Source organism: Cyprinus carpio, chromosome B19 (assembly GCF_018340385.1).
Source record: "Cyprinus carpio isolate SPL01 chromosome B19, ASM1834038v1, whole genome shotgun sequence".
Taxonomy (NCBI): Eukaryota; Metazoa; Chordata; class Actinopteri; order Cypriniformes; family Cyprinidae; genus Cyprinus; species Cyprinus carpio.
In genome coordinates this window covers 16,440-39,567 of record NC_056615.1, presented here as the reverse complement: position 1 = coordinate 39,567, position 23,128 = coordinate 16,440, and the positions used below count along the sequence as shown (strand labels likewise).

At 37.9% G+C, this 23,128-nt stretch overlaps 1 pseudogene; it reads left to right on the top strand.

Annotated features, from left to right (window-relative positions):
• The first annotated feature begins 343 nt into the window (after positions 1-343).
• On the top strand, positions 344-2,032 carry LOC122140654 (annotated as a pseudogene).
• The last annotated feature ends 21,096 nt before the right edge of the window (positions 2,033-23,128 follow it).

Below are 23,128 nucleotides of genomic sequence, written 5' to 3'. Positions count from 1 at the left end.
CAGTAGTTTATAGACATAAAAAATTGCAAGATAGTTTTTTGTGCCATGCGTTCCTTCAGGAATTCCTATTGGGTTTTTAGAACAGCAGTTTTTGATTTCCGAGTAAAATTGTGGTTATTAATACTTGAAGAGACTTTCATGCTTGGTTCTAACCATATACTGCATACCCATATCCATAAACTGAACACAATCACAAAACGTTTTCATTTTAAAATCCCATTAGAAATTTCTAAAGGGAGCTTCCAAGTTGACCTTCAAATTGACGTCTTGACTGAAAGACTCTCATTTAAAATAACAAAATGGTCTTTTCATCATTTTTACATGATAATGTGTTTGTTTGTCTTTAAAAAGTATGAGTCCCAACAATTTCAAAAACAGTCCAAAGCAGTCACAGTCAGTTAATGACTTACTAGGACTAGGTAAGAAGCTAACAAACACACCACACACATCAGTACAATCACAATATAGATGCTTGATGTTGAAACTTTCTTTCTCAGATGCCCCTTCTCCTCAAGCTCCCGTGTCCAACGGCAAACCAAGCACTGAACTCAGTCCCGCCCTCGACCTCTTTAGCTCTCTGCCTGCTGCCGTCAGCAGCTCAAACTCCTCCAGGAGCACGGTAAAGATTTTAATACAGCCCAGAGTTTTCACTTCCTTCCCACTGTCCTTTTACTATCATGGATCCATCATTTGAGTGATTCATGCATGTAATGCAACCAAGTGTTTTTTTTGTTCTCCACTGTAGCCTAGCTCAGGGTCCATGCCCACTGGACGGGTAGCAGCATCAGCACCCGAAAACCTCAGCCTGTTTCTGGATCCCCCCTCCAAAAGCGAGGACAGTGGAAAAAAGATGTCTAAGGACTCAATCTTGTCCCTGTATAGCAGTACAGCACCACAAACAAACATGGCTGCTCATGCGGTGAGATTCGTTTTCACTATGAAGTCATATTTGAAATGGTTTCTGTGGATTTTGTACTGTTTATGCATGTTTATCTGTTTCTGTTTTAGCTGGGATGTACATAGGGTAACCCAGAATGGGCTATGTCCCTGCTGCAGGATATGGCCAATACCAGGCCCTGGGTGCCCAGCAGGGCATGATGGGGCCTATGATGGCTCCACAGATGAACATACTGGGACAGGCAGGTGTCATGCCGCTTTTACGAGATTAGCTTCTTTGCATCCGTGCATAAGCAGGGGTGCAGAGGTGCGAAAGGCGTAATAGGAATGCAGAATGGGATGATGGGAGGCATGGCAGCAGTTCCTCAGCAGGCATATGGACACAGCAGGCCCAGCAGCTGCAGTGGAACATCAGCCAGGTAACAAGCACTGAAATCACAATTACCATGCTGACTTAGTGAGCAGCAAATATTTTTGCTTTGTTCACAGTGATAGGCCAACACGAAATGTCATTTTTTTGACTTTGTTACTGCGAGAGCACCTGTTGCCAAAGATTTTTCAAATTTCAAATTAAAAAAATGACATCATCATTTTACTCACCCTCATGTTGTTCCAATCATATATGACTTACTTTCTTCTGTGGGAACATTAAAGAAGGTATTTTGAAGAGATGTACTATATTGCAAGTCTTCTAAATTTAAATGATACAGTTCGGTTTTGTTTTCTTATTCACTGATATGCAGTTAGTGAGGTCTAAAAAAAAAAAAAAGTCAGGTTTGGAACAGCATGAGGGAAAACTAAATAAAATCACCAAATGGCAGAGTCATTGTTGTTTTCTGTTAATTGCCTTTAATAACCGTTTCTGTTGTCTCTCTCACAGATGACTCAACACATGGCAGGAATGAATTTCTGATTGCCAATGTATGATGGGATCACGGGGCAGCCATGGTGAGGCAGCTTTGCTCCCAGTTCAAATCCAATGCTCGGGTCGCACGTGTGGAAGTGATGTCATAGAGAGAAAGAGAGTGGGACAGCGTGTCTGAATTGGTTGGGCTCGGTTGGCCACGACTGACTGACAGCAGAAGGGGAACAGATTGTAGGGCGAACACTTTGGGGAGTCTATTAGATGAAGTAACAGATTGTAGGAGCAAACACTTTGGAGAGTCGAGTAGATGATCGCAACCGAAGCAAAGCAGAGAGAATGGGAAGTGGAATTAATAGGGCGGTAATGTGTATTCACTTCCCCGGCCGAATGTCATTTTTAAGTGATGTGTTTTTGCTACATCTGCTTGAAGATTTGGTTTTCTGTTCTCTGTTTTGATCAACTGAATCACGATCCACATTTACCTTTCTAGGCAAATTTTCAAAGAGGCAAAATCCAGTTAGGAATCTGGAATTTTTTTCCCGTTTTTATCAATAATGAACATTTTTTTAAAAAAAAAAAAAAAAAAAAAAAAAAAAAAAAAAAAAAAAAAAAAAAAAAAAAAAAAAAAAAAAAAAAAAATCATTTGATTAGTAAGGATCTTTAAAAATTTTATACCCGCTGAGAAAATGTCCATTTTTTTCTGTGCTTTCAGGTTCGGCAATGATACTCTCGTTTGTCGCTTTCTAGCGCTTTGGGGGACAACTAAGCCACTTTGACTTTGCTTTTTTTTCACATTCGTCTCTCAACTCAGGAGAAATAAGACTTGGGAGGATGAGGGTTCTCACATCCATCTCATAGCAGGACATTCACATTCAGCCAAAGATTTATTAACGCTCAGCAGTCGGCACAGATCTTTGGAACGATACGTTCTAGATGGATCCATGCTGCTGTTTGTCGTTTCACAGCATTGCGGTTTGACCTCAAGAGTGTAATGGCACCATTGATTGTATTGTGCACTGCTTTTCTCCTCATTACTGAGTGCAGGGTCGCCGCTGGCGGAGAGAACAAAATTTTGGGACACTGAGGCTGCATTTTGGACCGAGACCAAGTGAATGTTTCACTCTGACTGCTGCCCAGAGAGCAGAGTTTGCCATGGCCAAAAAAATCAGTCAGCTTGTGTGCTGTATGTTTGAGCCTAACATCCACTTCTGAAGTATTCAAATGCAATGAGGTTCACGCTTGATCTTATTTTTAACTAGAGCATGTGAAAAGAAGAATCTAGGACCCATTTAAAATTGCTGATAAACAGCCTAAGATGGTTTGCTGGTCTGGTTTACTGGTTTCAGACAGGTTTAAGGCACTTACAGCAACTAGCCTGGCTGGGATACCAACAAGACCAGTTTAAACAAAGTTTGAACAAGACCAGAAATGTTTATTTGAATGCTCTTCTGGTTTTTTTTGTTCAGGGTTAAGCAGTTGTACATGCATTAAACATGTCTGGGCTTTTGTGTTTATTTTCAGGTCATAGCCATAGAGACTCAAAATGTTCTACCCAGGAAGCTTTTTTTTTTTTTTTCTCTTAATGACAGTGTATAACATTGTAAAAGAGTGCATTAGCTAGGCTTCTCAGCATTCTACAATATTTGGTTGTTTTTATTGTAGACCTTGTTATTTGTGAAAATTGTTTGCTATTATTATTACTTCTTTTTATACATGGTGAATATGGTCTAGTGGCACTGTCATTGTGGTCTTACACATCACTGCCTTCTACTGGACAACAAGTGATCATCAGTGATGTACAGTGGTTGTTTGGTATCCACATCATTTGTTGCTGAATGTCTGTGTTTTTTTGTGCAAAAAGTTAAAATTTTAATCTGTGCTGCATTTTTTTAGGTTTTGTATGTTTGGTTTTTTTCTGATTAAATGGGATCATTCCTATCTCATAATTAGGCACAAGTGAACCATGTTTGTGATATAATGAGTTATAACCCTCTGTATATGGTCAAGGGTTTTATCTTTAATTAAAAACTATTGTTATAATGGCACTTTACAATGCTTGGCTTGTATGCATGGTGTTCATTGAAAAAGTTTGATTATTAGACAACATTTAATTTGTGTGCATACTAGACATTCAAACGCGAAATCACTGGATTCAAAAGGCGATCATACTGTATCAGTGGCCTGAAAAATATTGCTGCTGATTGGATTCATCTAGCCTAGTGGATCTGCTTTCAACCTTCCCCCTTTAATGTATCTCTCCAGTTTAGGTGATTTGGATCAGAATGTTGCAGTGCTCTATGTAAAAGCAATAGGGTCCTGTTTAAAATTAGATTTACAATTTTAGCACATAGGTAGTCTGTAGAGAAGCAATCATCTTTGAGGTCTTCTACAAAATGCAACTGCTACATATACAGTGCACATTTCATACCACACATAAAATGAATGCTTTTGTTTTAAGCTAGCGATAAATGTTAAAAGCTCCATTGCTGTTTTCATAGTATGCATCTCATTTTTTCCTTTTTGGAATATGGAGGACTTGTTTCCACACATGCTAGCAGACTCAAGGAAGAGACTCCGACAGCTGTGTAATGGTTTTCATCGCTCCTTTTGGTGAAAGCGGTGCTAAAACATCATCTGCCCACATTACGTTGTAGGTCTTGAACATTCTTCCTCTGTGGACTCTCACATGAGAGGATGTAACGTCATGTAAGTGTCTGTTGTGCTGAAGTGATCCCATCATTGTGGCTCACAGTGAGTAATGTGGAGAAATACAGTAGTAGCAAGGTTACTTGCAAAGTTCCTTTTCAGACATGCATTTGAAAGGTTTGTATTTAAGATAATTTTCGGAATTGAAATCTTGACTGCAATTAATCAGACATGCATTACAAAGGCTTGAATGTAAAATAAGATGAGAAATAAACATCTTGACTGCAATTAAGTGGTGTGATTATATGAGGTGTAGAAATTCTTTACAAATGAGGGTTGTGCAGCTTTATATGCATTGGAAATGTATTTTATTTAAATTTGCATATAAGCATTCAACTTTTATGTTATATTAATTAGTGAATGAAGTTTTAGTAAGAGCAGTGATTGGACAACAAAATGCAGGTTTTAAATACATAAATCATTTTTCCATCTTTGTTTCCACAATTTTGGATAAGCTTTTTTTTCTCTGTTCTAAAGAAGGGGGTGTTCCAATACTTTTGTCTATATAGTATAGGTAGTTTTATTCGTAGCAGTGAGTTTCAATAGTTGCTGCCAATTGCAAGAAGAACCACTAGGGGGCAGGGCACACAATCTGCCGGTTGGAAATTAATAGTAGAAGGTAGGAGTTTGTCGTCTATTTGAAAAGCTTTTGTAGGCTTTTTAATCACCTTTTTCCTGATAAGAATTTAGGAGGTACTGCACTTTGGAGTAGAAGTCTTTTAAAATATTGCCATTTAGCTTCAGCTGCCTGTTATCTCTCTCCATCTTCTTCATTTCTCCTCTGCTATAAAGATGTCGTGTGCTTCACAACACAATGAACTACTCATTGTCCTAAGCCTACTGTGAAATCAACACTTTTTCTTTCCAAGTGTTGCCATTCCTCTGGAAAATGGAGAAAAAAAGGTATTCCTCTATAATTTATAGGCACATTGCGTGTTAGCTAACTACCTGATCACTGTATTTCCGTGTGGTGGTCAGTTATCAAGGCTACCCAAATAATAATAGTGATGTTGCATATCGTTTTTTAGCACATAATGTGACATCAACTGTGAAACAAGAAGGAAATGTGAGGGTCTGAGGCTCATTTGGTGACACTCTGAACCAAAAAAGACAAGACTACTGTGGTATTTTGATCCAAATATATCTCAGGCTATTTTACGACTACCTACAGTAGAACTATATTTTAATTTCAAATTAGGAAGAAGTATCGGACAGCAATGTGTAAAGAACTACCTGTTTGTTTAGTGCACCTAGAATTTGAGTAAAAGTGTCCTGTAAAACCACTGAATGGCAGTCAAAAATCAACAAATTAAATTTCTACAACTACGTTTGAAGAGAATTAAAAAAGGTAGCAGCTAATTACCTAACTGAGGGCTGGACGTTTGGCACCAAACTGCCTTTTATAATTTAAGTTCTGTAAATGCAAATGGAAATCTAACATCCATAATGTAGCCTACATCTTTTGTGAAATTTTTTTCCCTTTTAAAAGGGGTTGAATGTATTGAGGGTTTATGGGAAAAACCCGCTCCCAAATGTAATATGAAAACGAAAAGACCTTACAGAGCGTTAGGTAACCAAAGCCTTTCTCTGAATATTTACGTTTTGTTTCCCAGCTTTCTGAAAGAGAATAGAAAGCTAATTTGGCTTGTTTCAAATCAGGCTAATCCGGGGGGAAAATACATTCTTTAATCTAAAATGGACTGTCCTCACTGAAGTGCATAGAAAGGTAAAAAGTCATTAAAATCAAAACATTAAGGGGGCGAAAACCTTGTGTAATCCCACGTTTTCTCTCGCTTTTTAGTTGTGTTGCTATTGTACCATTCAATGCCCATTTTTCATGTACCATAATCCTCTATGGGATACAGCTTTTTTGTCCCCCTACTACCATGAAATTTATTGCTTGTATTAATCATTTGCATTGCACCCCTTTTTAAAGGGAGACCTTTAAAAATTGGCCCTCTTAGACCAAGATGCTAGACTAGTGATGCTCTGTTGACTATAAAGCTAGGCTAGCTGCTTCTACTAAGCAAATATTGCTGTTTAAGATTGTTAACCCCTTTTAGATTAAAAAAGGTTTGAAAAACCCTTGGAACCTTCAGACAATTATCATATTTGATATGTTTTTATGGCCCTTACTAAAGTTGATCCCGTGAGAATAGCAGCTAAAAAAGGGAAATAAATAAATTTTTTTTTGAAAGTAAGATTTTTTAAATTTTGATTGCTTTTAATGTAAATCCCTGAAATCTTTTTTAAAAAGCATAGCCCGATTACTTACATAAAATGCATATTTGTTTTTACCTTTTATCTCCCTTCAAAAAGGCTTGTCATATTTTATTTTTTTTCAAAAAATTGATGTATGGAAAAACAAGTAAAGTTATTTTCGGATATGCAGTCCCGTAAATTTATCTTGAAATATTACTAAAAAATAAAAAAAATTATTCCGCAAAAAAAACTTTATAAAAAGCAATAAAAATTTCACAGCAAAGAAGGGCACATGTACCCAAAAAGTTGAAATTGGGGCAGTTTTGAATTATACTAAAAGGCCTTTTTTCTGGGTAAAAATCAGAGGGCAGAAGGCCCCCTTTGGTTTTGATTGGGGTGCAATAGGTTTTTTGGCCCAAAATCTAAAATTTTGGGTCTTTTGAAATTAATGTATCAACCCACTTAAGTAGGATATGGTTTTAAAAATCTGTTGGAAACACCAGCATTTAATCCCGGGAACTGCATCCAAAACACGTTTCCAAAGCATTTATTAAAATTTGAGGAATTTTAAAGTTTTATAGATGTTTAAAAATCATAAAACCCCTTTCTTTCCCCAAAACATGATGGGATTGAACATATATTATTACATATAACACAAATAAATTTTTTGGGCCCGCAACCAAATACATTTCTATTGGGTTGCAGTGATGGGCTGCTGAAAAGCAAAATCCCGGTGGATTGCCCGCCATTCAAACCCCTAGACATTCCTTTACAGGCCCCAAATTTGTGGTTCCCGAGCTCTTGTGCGTCCCATTATTGTACTGTCCCGGCCTGGCCACACTGATCCCTGGGCTGGCCAGTGTCACCAGTCCTGCTACTGTATTTCATGTTCCCCCGGGATCCTCCCGGGGGAAAGCCCATTGTTTCCCCTTTATTTGAAATCCCGGGCGCTTTAGTCGGTACAATGATCAAGCAAAAAAATCAACTGGCCTTTGTTTTAGGGCAAATTCACACCTCAATAGGGGGAAAATAAACTTATAGGGAAAGAAGCCTTATCATGGGGAATTCAGATTTAGAGTGATGGGCTTTGCATGCCAGTCAAGCAGAATCATCATCCAACACAAGCCCCCCCCCCCATTGCAATGAGATGCTGACAGCCAGTTGTCTGAGCTCTAGACGATCCTAATGCTTCAAGTCTGCCAAAATATGCCTCCCTTTCTCTCTGAACAGCATCAAGCTTTTCAATTTAAAAAATATTGCTCACCATATGACCTAATTTTTTTGACAAAATAGTAATCATGTAATGCTAACCGGTCAACAAATCTCCCAAAAGTGCTGATAAAAAAAGTCTGACAGCATAGGACTTTCACTGTTTGTATCACACTGCAATTTGTCTGTGTTTGTTTTAGAAGGTGTTTGGACTTTGCCCAGGTTCTGTTGCATTAGTGGAGACATTTTTAGTTAACTCTTTTCCGCAAGGGTGGAATCGGTGCGACGCTGGTTAGGGTCGACAGGACTGGCTTGACGTGAAGTTGTGAGGTGTTTATTAATCTTATTTTAATCCAATAATTTGGTTAATCAGGACATGAATAAGAAGACGTGGGCTTCCAAATAGCCACGCACTGTTGTACCCACACTTAGTCTACGTATACATGACTATTCGCCCATGGTTGGTACCAAGTGTTCAAGTGGGAAGTTGGAGACAAACTTACCTTTTAGTAGTGTGTGTAAAATACATGCAGCAACGTATGTGTTATCTTGTAATACTTTTGAATACTTTGGCTTTTAAGATATAACCTTTCCTAAAATGTTCTACTTCAGTAGTCAGATTACACAATTGTTGTGATTGTGGTGTCGATTTCGAATATTAATGCGATAAAAGGCCGAGTGTGTAATATGTTGTACCAACTAGCCCACATACATCACACTCATTCACACTTTAATGTTTTACTAACCAAATATATAGTAATTAAATTTAGCTCATTTAATTATCACAGTTAAATTAAACCAAATAGAGAAGAACAACCTTGAAAGCATATGTTAATATCTAAATATACTATTCATACTATAACTCCCCATTGTCAAGGGTTTCTGAGTCATGACCTCACGCAGATCCATCTCAGCAAAAGGGGTCTCCATCGTGTGTGTTAAGGGCACTGCTGCGTTTTGGCATTTTTAAGACCTGGCACAGGTTTGTGCACACATTTTCTGTTGCGTGCATGTGCTCTAAAGTGGACAAGACTGTAAATTGTGGGTATTGGACAAGCACTATCTTTATGAGTCATTGAATTATTCACTCAAACGATTCATTTAAAAAACCTCCTGACATGATAAACTTTTACAGAACCATACACCACCCACTATCAAGAGACACGCATTGGTTCGGCAGTGTGATTTTTGTTTTGGAAAATAAACAAAATATTAACTGGTAAATTTTATTTAAAATGTGAGTACGTATTTGAGTCAATCTCAGCTTTGACCTGTGAAAGTTGATCAAGTGCAGTATCCCACTTTTTTCAACAAATGTTACTGTTGCTTTGTCGGAAACCAAGAAGTGTATAAAACATGGAGCAGTGTCCGTGACTGTCAACCCCGTAGTTTCTTGAAGAGTATGTGTTTATGACAGCTTCAAAGGGGCGGTTAGCGGGGCCGGTCGCCATTTGCCAGTGCACTCACTCCAGGATCATTGAAATGGGGCAAAACGGGGAGCTGGTTGCTGAAGCCACGCCCACTTCACTCGAACAGCCAGTGCAGCTTCAGCCGGCAATCCACCTTTCCTGCGAACCGATATAGGTGGTCACGGCCTAATTATGCAGAACGTAAGGGCTATTAATTAAACAGGATGATTATATATAAACAGCACTCTTACTTGTGTGATATAACTTTAGAGATAGTTGATCCAAACAATGGAATTCTTTATCATTTACCACCACATGTTGCTCCAAAAAATGTTTTGGAGCACATGGCGTGCGTAAATGATAAAGATCACTGCAGTATAAACTTGCTTTCTTCTGCAAAACATAAGATATTTTTTCGAATCTGAGAAGGTATATATAATTGTTAGTAAGTCACAAAACTGTTTGGTTACCAACTTTCTTAGATAATATATATAGTTATTGTGTGTGTGTGTGTTCTACGGAGAAAAGAAAGTCATACTGGTTTGGAGGTGGAGGTGAGTAAATTTTCGGGTGAATGAGCCCTTTATAGAGAACAAGCTGCTTGGTGGGAGAGGGCGCTATTGTTCCAAATAAAGTATTTTCAACCAGAAAGACCAAAGGTTTTTTGATTGTTGTATTTAGTTGCAAAGGGTTAATTAAGGTTAAAGATGTTTAAATGGATGAATATCACTGCAACAGGTTGATTAAGATTAAAAAAGCACTACAAACTTTAATGTGAATTGTGCTAGTGCATAATGCAAATCCTTTGAGAATACACATTTAGGAAACTTTAATAACCTGTTTGAGGCACAAGTTACTGTACTTTTTAGTAAAATGCTTACCATGACTTTCTGAGGCAGTAACTAGAACAAGAACTTCATGCTGTGATTTTATTTAAAGGATGATGTTAAATTTTATAAGAGTGATCCTGTACTCCAAACACATTTCCTTTATCTTGGAAACATATTATCTTTAGTAATATGTTTGATCATGATATCAGTCATACATTTATTCAAGGATGCATCGAATTGATCTAAAGTGACAGTACAAAAGATGTTTTTTTTAAATCACTGCAGTTCTTTTGATTTTTTTTTTTTTTAAATCTATTTCAAAATTTTACAAAAAATATTAGTTTTTAATTTTTTTTTTTCTTTAGGCCTAAGCAGAATTAGAATGATTTCTAAAGGGTAATTGCTGGAGACTGGAGTACTAATGCTAAAGAATTAGTTTTCCATTACGCGGAATAAATTACATTTAAAAAAATATATCCAAACAGCAAACAGTTATGTTTAAATGCAACTGATATTCATAATATATAAATTCTTTTCAATCAAATGGAAAAAAGTATTACTGACCCCCCAACTTCTTTGAACAATATCTGTGCTATATCTTCAATGTGCATAGTTTCGTCATCCAGGTGCGGCTCGTACTATTTATTTTCTGCGATTGCCATATCAAGATTCCTGCTAATTTGAACAGCTTACATGCCTTCTTGAATATCTGCACCTGGATCAGTTAAGAGCACCTCCGTAGAGCCATCACATTCATGCTTAATTCTGTGAGTGAATACGAAACATTGTGGACTTTTCCGGCCACTGGAATGGAAGCTCTGTGCGCCTGCAGGACAGGGAGGGAGGCAACCATCCACTCATAAACAAGCCTCTCTCTGACAGATCGGCCAATTCAATCCAAACGCAGCGGCACATTAATGGCTCTTCGTAAAACATATGGTGACCTTTAAAACATCTCCATGCCAAGTGCGGCGCCATCTGCAGTCGATTATAGATGCAGCAGGAGTCTGATTTATCTTGACATATTGTGTTGTCTTACTTTAAAGTTGTGTTGTTTGGCAAGAGGGAAAGCGCTTTGTTTTACGCTAAAGGAAAAATATGGTGTTCTGACGTCATAAAGGGGCCATTGGGTTGTAATCCATCATGTCTTGGGCATTGGAGAGTATAGTAGCCTAGATCTTGTATTTTTAAAATTTCACAATTTTTCATTGCCAATGCCATTGAAAAAGCAATTGAGTTCTATACTCAGGTGCAAGGCATGGGCTCCCTACAGGACTGGATGGGTGTTTATGAAATAGCCAGTATGACGGTGTAAATGATGTTGTAGGGAGTCAGTGCTCCTAGGAAAGAAGAAGGAAGCCTGCACGCTCTCACTTCGCCCATAAACGCCAGTGTGTTTTGTGCCATTACTGCAGGGAGCCATGGTGTTTGAGTCACCCTCAGCATTTCTGCTCTCTGTTACACTTTACCAGAGCCCATAAAGTCAAACACAAAGAGACACAGAAGCAGCAATTCTGTCTCCTCATATCACCAAACTGGCAAATCACAGTGACAAGAGTTGGAGAGAAGGCAGGATAAGCCAATTACAGGTGGCTGGGCCGGCAAACCCACCCTAGGAGAGCGCTGGTGGAGATTAAAAAAATTCTGTCATTCGCTTATTTCTTCTGATTTCCCGTTCCATCCCCGATAACCAAAATTAGCCTAAATGATTTAGATCGGAGGCGGCTTGCAATGATGCGGGCGACTCCCGTGCCAATGTTCTTTTCGGGTTATCCATCAAAATCCCGAAGACTTTTTGGGTGGTGTGGGCCTTTTTCCCTTTTAGGAGCCAATCAGGAGAGGTCTAGTTTTTAGCCAGCGCTAACACAGCGGCCTTCTAGTGGCAGATGGTAGTTGGGGGGGAGTGGGGGTGCAAGGTACAGTAAACAGATTTCTTTATCCTTGGCAGGTCATTGGAAAGTGCTAGAACACTGCGGGGCCATTTAATAATGGAGCATTCCCTGCAAATATAGGCCTGAGGGAGTCTTGGGGAAATGGTTAGGAAACGTTTCAACATCTCGGGAAACGTTTCAACATCTCACTGCTCATATTATCCGCAATTGTACACATAATGCATTTCATCTAGGTGGAACAATGAATTTTTTAAGGCAGGTGGATTTTGAATGCAACTTTAAAGCTTTTAAGCCAGGTGGATTTTGAATGCAACTTTAAAGCAAATTTATTTAAGTGCATGCTGATCACCGATTGCCATAATTAAACTGGTTGGGTGTTTTGTAAGTGTCCTGTGCTCACCAAGGCTGCATTTATTTGATCAAAGATACAGTAAAAACAGTAATATTGTGAAATATTATTGCAATTTTAAGTAAGTGTTTTGTAGTGTAATTTATTCCTGTAATCCATCACTGATAAGCTACTACTAAATATATTGTAGAAACGTAATTTTCTGTAAAGTTGCTTTGCAATGATTTGTGATCATGAAAGCACTATAGAAATAAACTTTGGAATTTAATTGATTAATGTATTTTAGCTGTTACTCCAGTCTAGAAATTTGGTCTACTTAGAAAGATGCTGATTTGGTGTTCAAGCAATAGTATTTTGTTGATATTTTTATTGACACACACACAAATGTTTGAACTCAGTATGTACAGTAAAAAGAACTAGGATTCAGAGATTTTCAAACTTTTTGTTGCCAAAGTTTATAAACGATTTTTTATGTATTAAGATTAAATATGCGAAAGAAATGTTTTGTTATTATACTGGAGCAAGCGATTGTTAAAATATCTGTAATGTATTTTTTTTCTACTACATTTATAGAATTTTTAGTAGATGTGTAAACCTGAAAATAACATTGCACTTAAAGCGGGGTCGTATGATGCATTTCAGTTTTCCTTCTCTGTGGAGTGTTACGAGCTGTTTTGAATAGGATCCCTAAAATTGCAAGGACTAAATCTCAAACCCAAAGAGATATTCTGTATAAAGTTAAGAACCGTCCATGCCTCCTAAAATGCCCTCATTTAACAACACGCCCCACATCTCTCTCCAATGTGGGGAAGTTTGCTAACGCAGCCCAAATGTTCCACGCACAGAAAGAAGGCATAACTTTGTGTTACCGATGTTGTGAAGACGCTTGTGTGTTTTCGTTTGCGAAGCGAAAATCTTGTTTGGCCTCAAGAACACAACTGAAATCAGTGGTTAAGTGGTAGGTACAACATTGTTCCGAACGTTCACCCAAATATTCAGATGTGTGCATCGCCTTTTTATCGGACTGTTTCGGATCCGGGGAGTATCGACAGTTTTGTCTGTTCTGACTCACAGTCTGTTATCATTTACCTATGTAGGATTTGCCACTGATGATTTCAAACGCACAGTTTTTGAGCAGTGGTAGAGTAGCGCTTGTTGTTGTTGTTTGTCCACACAAATCAGACATGGGTTAACCCTAACCTAATCCTACCCGAACCCTAAATTCGATGCACGACAACCGGAAAAAGACAGTATCGTCATTATAATCTGTAATTATGTCCAACTGGATGCAACAAAAGCCTCTGTTGCCGTCACCACACTTGAGGCATTCGGCCAATCACAACACACTGGATGCTGGACATTCACAGCACAACCTCCTTTTCAGACCGATGAGTTTGTAAAAACGATGTGTTTCGAAGGCGGGGCAGAGAGGAGAACACTAATGTACAAGTATGTGTAAAATAATGCTTTTTTGACCCTTAAACTGATAAACTCCGTTCAAACACCAATAAACAAAATAATGTTCTCTTTATCAACATCATATGACCCTTTAAATTATAATGTTGAGTTACTTTACAGACTTTTTCTTTCTTTTTTAAGCAGAGGTGTACGTTACTTTTTTCTCGTCTTGAATTTTAACAATAACCCCTAGAACAATCTTGCTGTACCCTGGACCCCATAGTTACTGAGTTATTTAATTTTAAATAGCATGCCACACGCAAAAAAAAAAAGGTCCATCTGTTACAACTGGAAATCATAAAAATATAGGCTCTATTATTGACAGAGAGGGATCCTTCCGCGCTACTGCTTCCCAAGTAGTGATATGCCCTCACGGCTTAATGGATGTGAGAGGAGGCTGAGGCAAGTAGCCGAATGTGACGTCGTTGCGGCACAGATGCAGACTGCATTAATCTGGCATTTGCAGCACATTGTGCGGCTCAGCGGGATAGCATCTCTGCATAAAGTGAGTGCCTCTCAGCTTAAAGATAAGCAGCAGCATACAGCCTCAGTTTGTAACTCAATGATTTGCTTGTTTCGTCTGACTAAGATTGTATTTTTGCAAAAAATATATTAGCAATTCAAATCAAGTTTTAAAACCCGAATGAAAACAAAACAATCAGACTAAAACTCTAACTAAATCTACAACTACTGAATACACTTCAGAAGAATATAGTTCCCTTAAACAGTACGTGTTCTCTTGATTAAATTTTGTTCACCGTTAACAATTTTTTATTACAGTTACAATACAAAGCAGCTACATCATTGAACATCGACTGTACAGTTACTAGAGATTGTTGTTTTTTGTTAGTTTCCGACAACTGTGAGAATATCCGTTGTGCTCTTTGAACGGATCGTCTGGCCAGTGTGTCATGTGTCCTGTCCTCAGCTGTCTAAAGATCTCAGGCTCCGCCAGATTTGTTTCAAACTTGAAGGAAGTTGTCTCCTTGGACTGTGTACTAGTGGCCCTGTCCAGCTGTGGCCTATACACAGGATTCAGAAGGTTGGTCAGAAGTTTTGTTTGAGTGCCTCCAGCACACAGTGACTCAGTCTTCAATGTCACATGCTTCCTTCAGAACTCATTTCATTATTGACAGTCTTGAGTTCACGGTTAGTTTGCGTCTAACCACTTAGCAGACAGTTTCCTGCTTAGACAATGAGGCATCCTAACAGTCAAATGACTGACCACCATGATGACGAATCGTCATTTGTTTTGGGGACTCATTTTTCAATTTCTAGATCACTCTACAGGACGTTATTAATGTAATATCTGCATCGGTGCGTATGAACTCACAAATTTTTTTGCATTTCTAAAATGTTGGCGAAGAGATAGATGGAATCGTTCCATGGTTCTTTGCTTGATCTTCAGAGATCAAACTAAATTTATTTTTTTCTATTCATTTCATATGACCAGTCGCGAATTCCCGACCTGCATTTCGTGTGCTACAGTACAATTTGGGGCATGTGGGTGGTGTGGAATAACTGACATGTTTAGCTCAAGTTAATAAAAACTATAGATATAGGTTGCAATTACTGTAATAAGCAGCACTTGATGTAATTTCTTATATTTATTTCTTTAAGCCCAAGTGTGTCAGTCTTCCAATCAACTACTACCGTTTGCTTACAAACATTGTAAGTAGCAATTTATAGGTTGATTTTTTAATTAGATATCTCATAAAAAAAATTATGTTGTTGTTATTTTAATTTTGGCAATTATTATGTGCGTAACTTACTTAGACCATGTTTCATTGGCAACTGTTTTATTCCTTTAAAATTTGAATCATCAAGATCATAGTCAATCCAGTTGAAACTGCAGGTCTCCAAAACAATCAACTTTCATTCATGCTAGTAAACATTTTCCTTTTAGACTGACTTTGGGTTATCTTGCGATACTAGGTGCAGTGGGCTTCTCCCCAAAGCTGCCATCACAACATTTGCCCACCTATTGCTAATGAATATAAGTATATAAGATGACTCTCATGAAAGGGTTTATTCTCTGATGTCCTTTCGGCAAGAACTTGGCACTAAGACATGCATAACAAAGCTCATATGTTCATTTTGTGAATTGATAAAGTGCACTGCGTTCTATCTGTACCCCATGAGGAAAGTGTTGAAAAAGGAGTATGCATATGCTACATTAATTCTAACACATAATTCTGAACTGACTGACATTAACGAGTTGCTTAAGGACTTCATGCATGTTACGCTTTAACTCGATGCCGTACTTACAATTTTTCTAATGTCATTTGAGATCCAGGTTCACATAATAGACCTCTTTGTCGCACTGTACAGAGGCAATAAAAAGTTATAGGATTTATGCGTGGGTCCACTAAAATTGCATTGAAGACACACTGTAGTTAGGGGACTCTAAATAGATTATAGCATTAAGTCTAGACAGGGGTATTTGGTTCTTTTTTGAGTATAGTGAAAATGCATACACAAACTGACCATATGTGCTAGAAACCTGTGCACATCTTGCATAATGCCACGTGTCATTACTATTGCAACAGATGTGATTTGAGGAGACTTTATGCGACATGTATTAGTTAACAATCCTGTCTGAATTATGTCAGCCTCAGATGTCATTTGTGCACGGTTAAATGTAATCCTATATTTTTTATATACCGAACCATGGTGATACAAGAGAGAAATTAACAGTTTAGGAGCCTTGTTGCCAGGGATATGCGCAAATAGCCAATTCATCATAATTATGGATTTTAATGCTAAATGTCCTGAATGACAAATCAGAATCGGTCATAATGATTCTTACTGATGAACCTTAAAAAAAAAAAAACCCAAAAAAAAAAAAAAAAAAAAAAAAAAAAAAAAGTGGCGTAAAATCTGAACTGTGTCCACCACACATGCTTTACTTTCATGGATGACCGCATCCAGTTTATCTTGGGAAGCTGTGAGAGCAGTGCTCAAAAGCTGCTTTGTGTGTACTCTACTCTAAATCTCGTCGCTCACTATCAATTTTATGGAAACAAGCGCTCTTAGTTTCAAGCTTTCTCTAAAACTTCACATTCTCGCAATTAGCATCGATGGAAGATTTGCTGGTGTACACCCAGGCGACGACATGAATAGTTAGCATTTGATTATCTCCCCTCCAGATATGGCCATGGTAATGTGTGACCTCATAAGAGCTCTTTTTGGATATAAATTCCATAATCAGCTGTGAATCATGTTGTGACTCTTTTGAAATGGCATCCGTATGGTTTCCTTCAATGTATGGCAAATGCCACCCATGCACATGTGCAATGGGTCAGTGTTTTGAATGCAACTGAACTGTTATCCCAAACAAGGATTAACTAAAGGTAATGCAAACATTCGATTTATTGCCTTGTACTATGCTTGTATAAGAAAGTAGATGTAGTGCGAACATTTTATATACACTGCTTTTGAAGTGTTATGTGTTCTTATTTCACTTCCACAAGATCATTGATCAAAGTGAAACTATAATTACATACTAGAAGTTATAAACATTCGGCATCACATAAATCTGTTCTTTAAAATGACTTTTGTCTGACATTTCACACTCAAAGTAGTACAATCTTTAACAAATATATATTGATAACTGTCAGCATCTTTAAGCATCATTCTTGACTAATAAATCCATCATGGACCACTAAAATTCAGCCATTAACATATTAACCTGCGGTAGTGATCTAGACTTCTTAGTTATTTAAGGATATATTGATTTTAGTCTTAAGTATGTTGCCACTGAATGGTGCATAAAGGGTCATAGCTGAAAGCAGCTTTTTTTCATTCTAGATCACTCATATTAGAACCTAAAGTCTTTCGTCATGTCAGCAAGTCAACACTAAAATGTGATCTCATGTTACTCTGGCTCACGCCATAGATGTTAGAAGTAAATGTTGACTTTCTTTGGCCTATGTTCAAAATAAATCCTGTTCTTTTGACATACTTTCTATTCATCACACACTCAACTATGAAAAATTAATGAAAGTTTTTTTTTTCATAGTATTGCAACCTAATAAACATTTTAGTGAACAGTCATTAAAAGAACCGTACCTCTTATTAGTAGTGAAGAGAACTTTTCAAGGAATCCAAATAAATGGTTAGTTCCCCTACTATTGTGACAGGCTCGTAAAAAGAGAGGAAAGCAATTGAGCTATAATGCAGAAAACTTGTTTATCGTGATTAATCAGAGTCAAATAACAAGGTAGGCAATGACCTTTAGAATAGGAACACGGTATTCGTGAGAAACTAGGACTTTTCCCTCATGAAAGGTCATGTAGTAGATGCATCCAGAGCGGTCAATGGGTAAAACTAAGGAACAGGCAGACACTGACCTAGTAATAGCGACCGCGAATAACAATCCAGCCTGCGAGACCGCGGACAAGCGTGTAAACCAACTAGTTTTGTTTGGAGATATGAATGAGGGTACTGACAACGTAATGTTTATATAGTGAGTATATGTAGCTGAGTGGAGATGAGGATCAGCTGTAAATTAGACATTTTATTAATTTTGACAACAATACTTTAAATATTTTTTATTTATTTTATAATTTCTTACATGTAAATATTTGCACAAAATATATACTGGATTTTTGTGTGTCTTTATATAGCCATAATGCATATATAATAACCACATATGTAAAACATAAAAACTTTTTATTTGGATCACGATTAATCGTGCTTAATCGTTTGGACAGCACTACTGATCGTATAATGTATATAGATCTTGGAAATGATATGTATTATTTAATCTGCATAGAGACAATCTGTGTAATGCAAACTTGAATGCACAAACATGTCCTAATAACAAATGCCGGACTTGAGAATTTACACTTCACTTTGGCAGAATAATTGTAGCACTGAGTGTAATCTAGTTTTCTTGAAAATCTTAAAAGGCAACAATTACCTAATAGCTTACAATACTACTAACAATTATATAATACCCTAAAACACACCCATTGCTGTCATGTCTGCTTTATTTAACAGATAGAACCTTCTTAATGTAAGGCCTAACCTCTACAAACCTTAAAGAACAGAAAATCACATTACATTTTACATGGTCATCTTAGATACAGTATTTCTCACAATATGTTTGAAATAAGAGTTATTAACATGTCAAACTCCAGTGTGTCAGGAAGCCTTTTAAGACCCTCCTCTCCTAATGACTACGTGTGGAATGAGGTGTTGAGAGGTAGAGATTAGCATGAGTTGTTTAAGTGTGAATCTCAAGTGTGTGAGTAAGTACTCTCTGAGTACATTAAGGGCTGGAAAATGACTATGTCACAGCACTACACAGTCTGGAAAAGGTCATCCACAGATTTTAGGTTGATGTTGTTTTGAGTATTCTCCGGAGCAATTAAAACCCAGGGACAAGGAGCGAGAGCAACTGTGGATATTCAGAGCTCTGATCGAAATGTCGTGCTACCGCACAAGTGAATCTTTACTGTCTCAATTCCCTCAGCAAACAGCAGAAATATTAGAAGCAGAGTTGACAGACTCGAGGAATGACCGTGGAGGCTGTCAGAGCAGAGATCAGGTGTTATTAGCAGATGGACGGCTCATTTCAAATGTGAAAAAATCTGTTTCTGTGTATAAAATGTTGATGGGATTTTTTTTAGAAATCTTTTTAAACACCATTCCTTCACAATATGACAACATACTTAAGGAGATTAAAAAAAAAATATTTTTTTAATTAAAACTGGTTTATATATATGTTATATATGTTAGTAAAGATGTCATTTAATAACGAAGTGTATAAGGCCTATAAAATAAAAACAAACTATAAGTTACAAATACATACAGTAGTATAATTATACTTTAATAAGTGATAAATATACTTATTATATATATTATATCTATATATAATTTTTGATATTATATAGTATCTATACACACACACACACACACACACACACACACACACCAGGATGGAAAATATTTTATTTGATCCCTACTGATTTTGTAAGTTTGTCCACTTACAAAAAAAAAAATTTTTATTGGTAGGTTTTTGTATGGTAGGTTTATTTTAACAGCTAGAGGTGGGGGGGGGGGGGGACATAATCCAACCACCAAAATCCAGAAACAAACACATTGTATAACAGGTTAGAAATTGATTTGCATTTCAGTGAGTGAAATAAGCATTTGATCCCCAAGCAAAGCATGACCTTAGGTACTTGGTGCAGAAATCCTTGTTGGCAAGCACAGCAGTTAAGACCGTTTTTTTGTAGTCAGTCGCCAGTTTTGCACACATCTCAGCACGGATTTTGATCCACTCATTTTTTTTTACAGATCCTTCTCTAAATCCTTAAGGTTTCTTGGCTGTCGTTTTGTCAACTCCAAATTTTCAGCTCACTTTACACAGATTTTCTATAGGATTGAGGTCTGGAGACTGGCTAGGTCACTCCATGACCTCAATGTGCTCTTCTTGAGCCACTCCTTTGTTGCCTTGGCAGTATGTTGTGGGTCATTGTCATGCTGGAAGACCCATCCATGACCCATCTTCAGTGTTCTGGCTGCGGGAAGGGTTCTCGTCCAAGATTTTTACAGTACATGGCTCCATCCATTTGCCCCTCAATGTGGGTGAAGTCGTACCCTGTACCCTTAGCAGAAAAACAGTCCCAATCATAATGTTTCCTCCTCCATGCTTGACTGTAGGGATGGTGGTTCTTTGGGTCATAGGCGCATTTTCTCATCCCTCCAAACACGGCGAGTCGAGTTAATGCCAAAGAGCTCAATTTGGGTCTCATTTGACCGTTCTCCTAAGCCTTCTCTGAATCATTAAGATGTTCTTTGGCAAACTTTAAACGGGCCTGTACATGTGCCTTCTTGAGCAGGGGGACCTTGCGGGCGCTGCAGGATTTCAGTCCTTTGCGGCGTAGTTTGTGACCAATGTTTTGCTTGGTGACTGTGGTCCCAACTGCCTTGAGATCATTAACAAGCTCCTCTCGTGTAGTTCGGGGCTGATTCCCTCACCTTTCTCATGATCATCCTTACCCCACGAGGCAAAATCTTGCACGGGAGCTTCCATGACCGAGGCCGATTGATGTGTTGTTTTGTATTTCTTCTTCCTTTCCAAATAATTGCATCAACAGTTATCTCCTCCTCACCAAGCTCTTGCTGATGCTCTTGTAGCCAATTCCAGCCTTGTGCAGATCTACCATCTGGTCTCCTGACATCCTTTGACAGCTCTTTTGTCTTGCCCATGGTGGTAGGAGAGGTTTGGAATGGAAGATACATATCGTGTGGACAGGTGTCTTCTACCCCTAACAAGCTGACATTAGGAGTAACTTCTTAAAGTGACAGGACCTAATCTGTGATGCACATGGGCAACATAAACCAATCTGTTGGGAGCCAGAATTACTGCTGATTGGTAGGGGATCAAATACATATTTCACTCACTGAAATGCAAATCAGTTTTCTAACCTTTATATAATGTGCTTTTCCTGGATGTTTTTGGGTCAGTAAATTCTGGTCTCTATCCATTAAAAAAACCCTACCATAAAAAATACAGACCCTACATTTTTTGTAAGTGGGCAAACTTACAAAATTAGCAGGGGATCAAATTAATATTTTCCCCCACTGTATATATCAATTCCTCGCCTCTGCAACTCTCCAATCAATGTAGCGCCATTTTGGGCAATTCTGAGCTGTACACAGGTGGCGTACGCTCTTCTGTGTCAGCCGCGTTGCGCCGATGCGCTGTTAGAGCTTTCAAAACCAAAGCATAAATACACGTAAAAAACGTATCCTTGTGGCTGATACCAGAAGAGCGTACGCCATCTGCGTACAGCTCAGAATTGCCAAAATGGCAGCTACTTGCATCTGCGTACTGCTCAGAATTGTGCTGCGCTGATTTGGAGAGAGTCGTTATTTTTTTTTTCTTTGTGTACAAAAAAGTATTCTCGTCGCTTCATGAGACGTTACGGTTGAATCACTGATGGGCAGATGGACTATTCATGATGATGCTTTTCATACTTTTTCCTGAACCTTGCCAACTGTTAATTATTTGACAGTTCTATGGGACAGTCTCAAGCTACCTCACCTGTCATTTTCATCCAAAATATCTTAAATTGTGTTCCGAAGACGAACGCAGCTTTTACTGGTTTGGAACGACATGGGGGTAAATGAATAATGACAAAATTTTAATTTTGGGATGGAGTATTATGGAAGCAGATTAGTCTCAAATATAATTCACGCAAAAAACACGATTCACACATGCGTAGACAATTTCACATGCATGAAACCTAATCCACGTAACACACAAAAAATTTCATGTGCGTGAAAAAAAATATATATTCACAAAAGCAATACACATGCGCACAATAAATTATATATTCATAAAATACATTTCACAAATGCAAAACACAATTCGTAGATATACAACTGCACAAAAAACTTTGAATGTTTAAAATGTACGAGTGTCTGAATGTACAAATCGGTCATTTACTACGATCCACTCGGATTTGTTTGTGTGTGTTTTTGAGACTTTCCTGGCAGAGCTCTCTTCCCAAAGTGGGTCTGTCGTACTCTTTAGCCAATCAGATTGAGCTTACCATTCAAACCAATCATATCATAAGCCACTGAGAGTGCATTCAAGGAGCACGATTCTGCGCACCCTTTTGCGTAATATGGATTAATTAGAAACGAAATTAAGCCTTTACATCAGTAATCCCATAGACCATAAAAGACATGGTCCACAGCGACCCAATGGAACTCAATTGAGACAAGTGAAGCCCCTTTTTATAGCGATTTTTAGCACTTTCCGTTTCTGACGCGCAGGACTCCAAACAAAGGAAGCTTCTTATGCCATTATTGTGAACTTCATCTGACACATGTTGCAAAACTACTCTCCTTGTATGCACTCTCAGTGGCTTATGATATGATTGGTTGAATGGTAAGCTCGCATCTGATTGGCTAAAGAGTAGACAGACCCACGTGGGAAGAGAGCTCTGCCAGGAAAGTCTCAAAAACACAACACACACAAATCCGAGATGGATTCGTAGTAAATGCACGATTTGTACATTTCAGACACTCGTACATTTTTAAACCATTCAAAGGTTTTTGTGCACAGTTTTATAGCTACGAATTGTGTTTTGCATTTGTGAAATGTAGTTTTAATGAATAATAATTTTATTTTGCGCATGTGGGAATTGCCTTTTTGTGAATAATTTTTTTTTCACTTTGCACCGTGAAATTTTTTTGTGTTGTACGTTGAATTAGGTTTTCATTGCATGTGAAATTGTCTACGCATGGGTGCATCGTGTTTTTTTTGCGTGAATTATATTCGAGACTAA